Below are 9,280 nucleotides of genomic sequence, written 5' to 3'. Positions count from 1 at the left end.
ATCAATTAGTCTTCTAATTGGGGGACAAAATGGCGCCGTAGAGAGAACACTGTGTTTCAGCGAGCTCCTGTGGCATTCGTAAATTTATATTTTTACATTAATCTCCTAGCTTGAAAAAGTGGTAGATTTGGCTAAATAAGTTATCCTATAATGAGTCTTGACGGCTATTTCTCAAAAATTTCCGACAACATGCCCAACAGAACTACTAAGAACTCAACCAAAACCACCACCCCTGTAGATGTGCAGGAGGAGCTAGCTAACTTTAGTAAAGCTAACACCATTGCGGATCCAGGCACAATGGACCTGGTGATTCAAAAGATGACTGATAACATTACTAAAGTGATCGATGTTAAGACAAGAACGGTCTTGGAATCAATAGCAGGCCAATCAGCTGAACTACAGAGGGATGTGAAACGTTTTGATGAGGCGGAAGGAAGAATTGCTACAGTGGAAACTTCAACTACATCTATCTACATTTTTGATATTTTTTTTTATTTTGGACGCTAAGATAAAAGCACTTGAGAAACAGGTGCGCGAAATGAAGGAGCACATTAACGACTTGGATAATCGAGGACGCAGATGCAATATTCGTGTTGTGGGACTCCCGCAAAATTCTGAAGGGACACGTTCAGTAAAATTCTTTGAGGAATAGATCCCTGGCTACCTACAAATGGACACTAAGGCTGGTCGTGTGAAGCTGGACAGAGCCCATCATTCTCAAGCACCGAAACCCGGTCCCAACCAGCACCCACGACCAGTGGTAATAAAGTTCCACAACTTCACCGACAAGCAGCGCATCATGGATGCGGCTAGAATCATCGGCTCTGATGGTAGTCAACGTAAAGGTCCAAAGGTCTAATTCTTCAATGATTATTCCACAGCGGTTGTACGAAGACGCAAAGCAGGATTCAGTAGGATTCAGTCTAGATATTGAATGGTCAAGGTGCAATGGCAGGTAACAGACTGTGTGTATGTACATGGAACATTAGAGGGAGCCATAACCCCATTAAAAGGAAAAAGGTACTGTTTAAAAAAAAAATACAAAAAATATTGATATTGCCCTGTTGCAAGAAACTCATTTGGATGATAAGGAGCACCTGAAATTACAACAAGGGGGGTTTGGGCAAGTGTTTTTCTCATCATTTACATCCAGAAGTAGAGGTGTAGCAATTCTTGTGAAAAAGAACTTACCACTTATTAAGGTCTTGAATTGTGTGAAAGATACATTTGGTCGCTTTGTTATAATTAATGGTACTTTACAAGGGCAGAACATTTCCATAATGAATATTTACTTCCCCCCTGCCCACCCCTCTGATTTCCGCACTAAGATATTTCTAGACTTTTCAGAATTAAACTCAGACACTGCAGTGGTTGGAGGAGATTTTAATTGTTTGTTGAACTCCCTTGTTGATAAGTTTCCCAGCGGTATAGCTTCACTCTCTCCTCAAGCTAAGTCACTTAAAGCTATTTGTGATGATCTGGGGTATGCGGATGTCTGGAGAGCTTTTCATCCCTCCAACAGAGAGCTCACTTTTTTCTCTGCACCTTATGGATGTCAGACTAGAATAGATTACTTTTTTATGCCCAGGACGTCTTTGCAGTCTGTTTTATCCTCTAGGATAGGAAGCATAGTCATATCTGATCATGCTGAGGTGATCCTGGACATAAAACTCAACGGGGCATTCAATCGGTCAAGACATTGGAGGTTGAATACAACCATTCTTAAAGACCATACATTCACATCATATTTTATTACAGAGTTTAAAGCATTTTTATCTATTAACTCTCAATCAACAGATAACCCCTTGCTCCTTTGGGAAACCTGTAAAGCGTATGCCAGGGGTCTGATTATGTCATACACAGCTACTAAGAGACGGAAAAAGCATGGAAAGCAAAAAACGTTAGAGGGTGAATTTGAGAACTACAGAGAAGGACTACATTAAAACTCCCACTCCTGCCCCATTAAAGGAAATATCAGTCCTTAGATCAACGTTGGACTCTTTCCTAACACAGGATGCTGAAAATAAAATGAGATTTGTCAGGCAAAAGCTATATGAACATGGCGATAAGCCAGGAAAGTACTTGGCATACCTAGCTAAAAAGAGAGCTGTCTCTCAGTCAATTGCTACTATTACTGATTCTGATGGCAATCATTTATATAAAAATAAATTGATAAATGACTCATTTAAGAAATTTTATACAAACCTTTATGCCTCAGGACTGCCAAAGGATGCACCCAAATTAATGCGACTAAACGCGACTGAAGCGACTGGTCGCATCTACACTTCGGTCCGCAGGTAGTATAACTTTTCATTACATTTCATTATAGTACAACGGTTTGATTTGTCTAATCTTAGCAACTTCTTCTTAGCTAGCTACATAGCCGTCTTTGTATCAAAGATAATTGCGTAATTATCGTATTTCGTCGTCCTAACGTAGTCTACACTGCTATCTGCCCAGCAGCTAGCTAACGTCTACCGTCTACTAGCACTGTAGAAACTATTACACTCAACTGAACGACTCGATTAGTGTAGTGTTAGCTAGCTACATAGTTGTCTTTGCTGTCTTCGTATCCAAGATAATTGTGTAGTTTAGAGTGTGTAGACTTAGAGTGATTATCTTAATTTATCGAGGTTAGCTAGCCAGCTATTTGTCGTCCTTAACGTAGGAGATACTGCTAGCTAGCTAGCCAACAGCTAGCCAACGTCTACCGAATTAAACTTCAACAACCCGGTCAACATTCCGCTTCGCTCCACAGGTAGTATCACATTTTCATTTCACTTCATTACAGTACAACGGTTTGATTTGTTTGATCGTAGCTAGCTAGCTACATAGCCGTCTTTGTATCTAAGACAATTGTGTAGTCTAGAGCGATTTTCTAGGTTAGCTAGCCAGCTATTGTCGTTCTTTTAACGTAACGTAACGTAATCAACACTGCTGGCTAGCCAGCTAGCCCCCGAATAGCAGCACTGTAGAAACTATTACACTCGACGGAACGACTTGACTAGTGTAGTGTCAACAACGCAGCCACTGCCAGCTAGCCTACTCCAGCAGTACTGTATCATTTCAATCATTTTAGTCAATAAGATTCTTGCTACGTAAGCTTAACTTTCTGAACATTCGAGACGTGTAGTCCACTTGTCATTCCAATCTCCTTTGCATTAGCGTAGCCTCTTCTGTAGCCTGTCAACTATGTGTCTATCTATCCCTGTTCTCTCCTCTCTGCACAGAACATACAAACGCTCCACACCGCGTGGCCGCGGCCACCCTAATCTGGTGGTCCCAGCGCGCACGACCCACGTGGAGTTCCAGGTCTCCGGTAGCCTCTGGAACTGCCGATCTGCGGCCAACAAGGCAGAGTTCATCTCAGCCTATGCCTCCCTCCAGTCCCTCGACTTCTTGGCACTGACGGAAACATGGATCACCCCAGATAACACTGCTACTCCTACTGCTCTCTCTTCGTCCGCCCACGTGTTCTCGCACACCCCGAGAGCTTCTGGTCAGCGGGGTGGTGGCACCGGGATCCTCATCTCTCCCAAGTGGTCATTCTCTCTTTCTCCCCTTACCCATCTGTCTATCGCCTCCTTTGAATTCCATGCTGTCACAGTTACCAGCCCTTTCAAGCTTAACATCCTTATCATTTATCGCCCTCCAGGTTCCCTCGGAGAGTTCATCAATGAGCTTGATGCCTTGATAAGCTCCTTTCCTGAGGACGGCTCACCTCTCACAGTCCTGGGCGACTTTAACCTCCCCACGTCTACCTTTGACTCATTCCTCTCTGCCTCCTTCTTTCCACTCCTCTCCTCTTTTGACCTCACCCTCTCACCTTCCCCCTACTCACAAGGCAGGCAATACGCTCGACCTCATCTTTACTAGATGCTGTTCTTCCACTAACCTCATTGCAACTCCCCTCCAAGTCTCCGACCACTACCTTGTATCCTTTTCCCTCTCGCTCTCATCCAACACTTCCCACACTGCCCCTACTCGGATGGTATCGCGCCGTCCCAACCTTCGCTCTCTCTCCCCGCTCTCTCTCCTCTTCCATCCTATCATCTCTTCCCTCTGCTCATACCTTCTCCAACCTATCTCCTGATTCTGCCTCCTCAACCCTCCTCTCTTCCCTTTCTGCATCCTTTGACTCTCTATGTCCCCTATCCTCCAGGCCGGCTCGGTCCTCCCTCCCGCTCCGTGGCTCGACGACTCATTGCGAGCTCACAGAACAGAGCTCCGGGCAGCCGAGCGGAAATGGAGGAAAACTCGCTCCCTGCGGACCTGGCATCCTTTCACTCCCTCCTCTCTACATTTTCCTCCTCTGTCTCTGCTGCTAAAGCCACTTTCTACCACTCTAAATTCCAAGCATCTGCCTCTAACCCTAGGAAGCTCTTTGCCACCTTCTCCTCCCTCCTGAATCCTCCTCCCCTCCCCCTCCCCCCCTCCCTCTCTGCAGATGACTTCGTCAACCATTTTGAAAAGAAGGTCGACGACATCCGATCCTCGTTTGCTAAGTCAAACGACACCGCTGATTCTGCTCACACTGCCCTACCCTGTGCTCTGACCTCTTTCTCCCCTCTCTCTCCAGATGAAATCTCGCTTCTTGTGACGGCCGGCCGCCCAACAACCTGCCCGCTTGACCCTATCCCCTCCTCTCTTCTCCAGACCATTTCCGGAGACCTTCTCCCTTACCTCACCTCGCTCATCAACTCATCCCTGACCGCTGGCTACGTCCCTTCCGTCTTCAAGAGAGCGAGAGTTGCACCCCTTCTGAAAAAACCTACACTCGATCCCTCCGATGTCAACAACTACAGACCAGTATCCCTTCTTTCTTTTCTCTCCAAAACTCTTGAACGTGCCGTCCTTGGCCAGCTCTCCCGCTATCTCTCTCAGAATGACCCTCTTGATCCAAATCAGTCAGGTTTCAAGACTAGTCATTCAACTGAGACTGCTCTTCTCTGTATCACGGACGCACTCCGCACTGCTAAAGCTAACTCCCTCTCCTCTGCTCTCATCCTTCTAGACCTATCGGCTGCCTTCGATACTGTGAACCATCAGATCCTCCTCTCCACCCTCTCCGAGTTGGGCATCTCCGGCGCGGCCCACGCTTGGATTGCGTCCTACCTGACAGGTCGCTCCTACCAGGTGGCGTGGCGAGAATCTGTCTCCTCGCCACGCGCTCTCACCACTGGTGTCCCCCAGGGCTCTGTTCTAGGCCCTCTCCTATTCTCGCTATACACCAAGTCACTTGGCTCTGTCATAACCTCACATGGTCTCTCCTATCATTGCTATGCAGACGACACACAATTAATCTTCTCCTTTCCCCTTCTGATGACCAGGTGGCGAATCGCATCTCTGCATGTCTGGCAGACATATCAGTGTGGATGACGGATCACCACCTCAAGCTGAACCTCGGCAAGACGGAGCTGCTCTTCCTCCCGGGGAAGGACTGCCCGTTCCATGATCTCGCCATCACGGTTGACAACTCCATTCTGTCCTCCTCCCAGAGCGCTAAGAACCTTGGCGTGATCCTGGACAACACCCTGTCGTTCTCAACTAATATCAAGGCGGTGGCCCGTTCCTGTAGGTTTATGCTCTACAACATCCGCAGAGTACGACCCTGCCTCACACAGGAAGCGGCGCAGGTCCTAATCCAGGCACTTGTCATCTCCCGTCTGGATTACTGCAACTCGCTGTTGGCTGGGCTCCCTGCCTGTGCCATTAAACCCCTACAACTCATCCAGAACGCCGCAGCCCGTCTGGTGTTCAACCTTCCCAAGTTCTCTCACGTCACCCCGCTCCTCCGCTCTCTCCACTGGCTTCCAGTTGAAGCTCGCATCCGCTACAAGACCATGGTGCTTGCCTACGGAGCTGTGAGGGGAACGGCACCGCAGTACCTCCAGGCTCTGATTAGGCCCTACACCCAAACAAGGGCACTGCGTTCATCCACCTCTGGCCTGCTCGCCTCCCTACCACTGAGGAAGTACAGTTCCCGCTCAGCCCAGTCAAAACTGTTCGCTGCTCTGGCCCCCCAATGGTGGAACAAACTCCCTCACGACGCCAGGACAGCGGAGTCAATCACCACCTTCCGGAGACACCTGAAACCCCACCTCTTCAAGGAATACCTAGGATAGGATAAAGTAATCCTTCTCACCCCCCCCTTAAATGATTTAGATGCACTATTGTAAAGTGGCTGTTCCACTGATGTCAGAAGGTGAATTCACCAATTTGTAAGTCGCTCTGGATAAGAGCGTCTGCTAAATGACTTAAATGTAAATGTAAATGTAGTGATACTGGGTTGTGGGATGATTTTTGTAATGTTTTGTTTTTTTCATTAGTATTGTGTGTAGATTGATTACGTTTTTCCCTTATCCGTAATGTAATGTACTTTTTGTTTTTTTTACCCACCCCATCCAGTCGGTGGAGGCAATATTGCATTAGTTGTGGTATCCCATAAAACTTCAAAGGAGAAGAAATAAATGGAAGCGCTCTAGGACTTCACAGCTGAATCGTTACAGGGAATATTGAATAAAGATGTTCCATATATATGGCTACATCAGTTTGGCTGTTTCCACTCATGAAAACTTACGATACTAATATGGCTGTAGCCATATATAGATTTAGCATGAACTATCCCTTTAAAGTCTCCCAGTTTTCACCTCACCCAGTAGATGGCGGCAATACGTCTTTTATGTGTAGTCTGCCAAACAAAACTCAAAGAAGAAGAAGTAAACAGAATTCCCTGTCTCTATTGAATAGTTTTATCATCTGGAGACATAAATATTGCTATGGAAAATCAGGAGACTGGGTGTAGTAGTGTGATTTTGCTGGGTCTCTGCCTACTTAAAAAAAAAATCACCTTTATTTAACCAGGTAGGCCAGTTGAGAACAAGTTCTCATTTACAACTGTGACCTGGCCAAGATAAAGCAAAGCAATGCGACAAAAAAACAACACAGAGTTACATGTGGGATAAACAAAAGTACAGTCAATAACACAATATAAAAATCTATATACAGTGTGTGCAAATGGAGTAAGGAGATAAGGCAATAAATCAGCCACAGCAGCGAAGCAATTACAATTTAGCAAATTAACACTGGAGTGATAGATGTGCAGATGATGATGTGCAAGTATAAATACTGCTGTGAAAAAGAGAAAAAAAAGTCAACATAAACAATATGGGGATGAGGTAGGTAGTTGGATGGGCTATTTACAGATGGGCTGTGTACAGGTGCAGCGATCGGAAGCTGCTCAGATAGCTGATGCTTAAAGTTAGTGAGGGAGATATAAGTCTCCAACTTCAGCGATTTTTGTAATTCGTTTCAGTCATTGGCAGCAGAGAACTGGAAGGAAAGGCGGCCAAAGTAGGTGTTGGCACTGGGGATGACCAGTGAGATATACCTGCTGGAGCGCATGCTACGGGTGGGTGTTGCTATGGTGACCAGTGAGCTGAGATAAGATGGAGCTTACCAAGCAAAGCCTTATAGATGACCTAGAGCCAGTGGGTTTGGCGACAAATATGTAGCGAGGGCCAGCCGACGAGAGCATACAGGTCGCAGTGGTGGGTGGTATATGGGGCTTTGGTGACAAAACAGATGGCACTGTGATAGACTGCTTCCAGTTTGCTGAGTAGAGTATTGGACACTATTTTGTAAATGACATCGAGGATCGGTAGGATAGTCAGTTTTACGAGGGTATGTTTGGCAGCGTGAGTGAAGGAGGCTTTGTTTTGCGAAATAGGAAGCCGATTCTAGATTTCATTTTGGATTGGAGATGCTTAATATGAGTCTGGAAGGAAAGTTTACAGTCTAGCCAGACAACTAGGTATTTGTAGTTGTCCACATATTCTAAGTCAGAACCGTCCAGAGTAGTGATGCTAGTCAGGCGCGAGCAGCGATCGGTTGAAGAGCATGCATTTAGTTTTACTAGCATTTAAGAGCAGTTGGAGGCCACAGAAGGAGTGTAGTATGGCATTGAAGCTCGTTTGGAGGTTTGTTAACACAGTGTCCAAAGAAGGGCCAGAAGTATACAGAATGGTGTCATATGCGTAGAGGTGAATCAAGGAATCACCCGCAGCAAGAGCGACATTGTTAATATATACAGAGAAAAGCCAGAGAATTGAACCCTGTAGAGACCATAGAGACTGCCATAGATCCGGACAACAGGCCCTCTGATTTGACATACTGAACTCTATCTGAGAAGTAGTTGGTGAACCAGGCGAGGCCATCATTTGAGAAACCAAGGCTGTTGAGTCTGCCGATAACAATACGGTGATTGACAGAGTCAAAAGCCTTGGCCAGGTCGATGAAGACGGCTGCACAGTACTTCTATCGATGGCGGTTATGAAATTGTTTAGTACCTTGAGCGTGTCTGAGGTGCACCCGTGACCAGCTCGAAAACCGGATTACACAGAGGAGAAGGTAGGTTGGGATTCGAAATGGTCAGTGATCTGTTTGTTAACTTGGCTTTCGAAGGCTTTAGAAAGGCAGGGCAGGATGGATATAGGTCAGTAACAGTTTTGATCTAGAGTGTCACCCCCTTTGAAGAGGGGGGGGGCCGCGGCAGCTTTCCAATCTTTAGGAGTAATAAGGGTTGCAACAATGGCGGCGGATAATTTTAGAAAGAGAGGGTCCAGATTGTCTAGCCCAGCTGATTTGTACCGGTCTAGGTTTTGCAGCTCTTTCAGAACATCTAACTGGATTTGGGTGAAGGAGAAGCTGGAAGGCTTGGGCAAGTAGCTGCGGGGGGTGCAGAGCTGTTGGCCGGGGTTGGTGTAGCCAGGTGGAAAACATGGCCAGCCGTAGAGAAATTCTTATTGACATTCTCGAATATCGTTGATTAATCGGTGGTGACAGTGTTTCCTATCTTCAGTGCAGTGGATAGCTGGGAGGAGGTGCTCTTATTCTCCTTGGACTTTACAGTGTCCCAAAACTTTTTTGGAGTTAGAGCTACAGGATGCAAATTTCTGTTTGAAAAAGCTAGCCTTTGCTTTCCTAACTCACTGTGTATTGGTTCCTGACTTCCCGAGAAAAGTTGCATATCACAGGGACTATTCAATGCTAGTGCAGTATGCCACATGATGTTTTTGTGCTGGTCGAGGGCAGTCAGGTCTGGAGTGAACCAAGGGCTATAGTTCTACATTTAGTTCTACATTTTTTGAAAGGGGCATGCTTATTTAAGATGGTGAGGAAATTACTTTTAAAGACCTACCAGGCATCTTCTACTGACGGGATGAGGTCAATATCCTTCCAGGATATCCGGGCCAGGTCGATTAGAAAGGCCTGCTCGCAG

This window comes from Oncorhynchus masou, chromosome 20, assembly GCF_036934945.1.
Source record: "Oncorhynchus masou masou isolate Uvic2021 chromosome 20, UVic_Omas_1.1, whole genome shotgun sequence".
In the NCBI taxonomy this organism is placed as follows: Eukaryota; Metazoa; Chordata; class Actinopteri; order Salmoniformes; family Salmonidae; genus Oncorhynchus; species Oncorhynchus masou.
Note: the sequence above shows the minus strand (reverse complement) of the source record.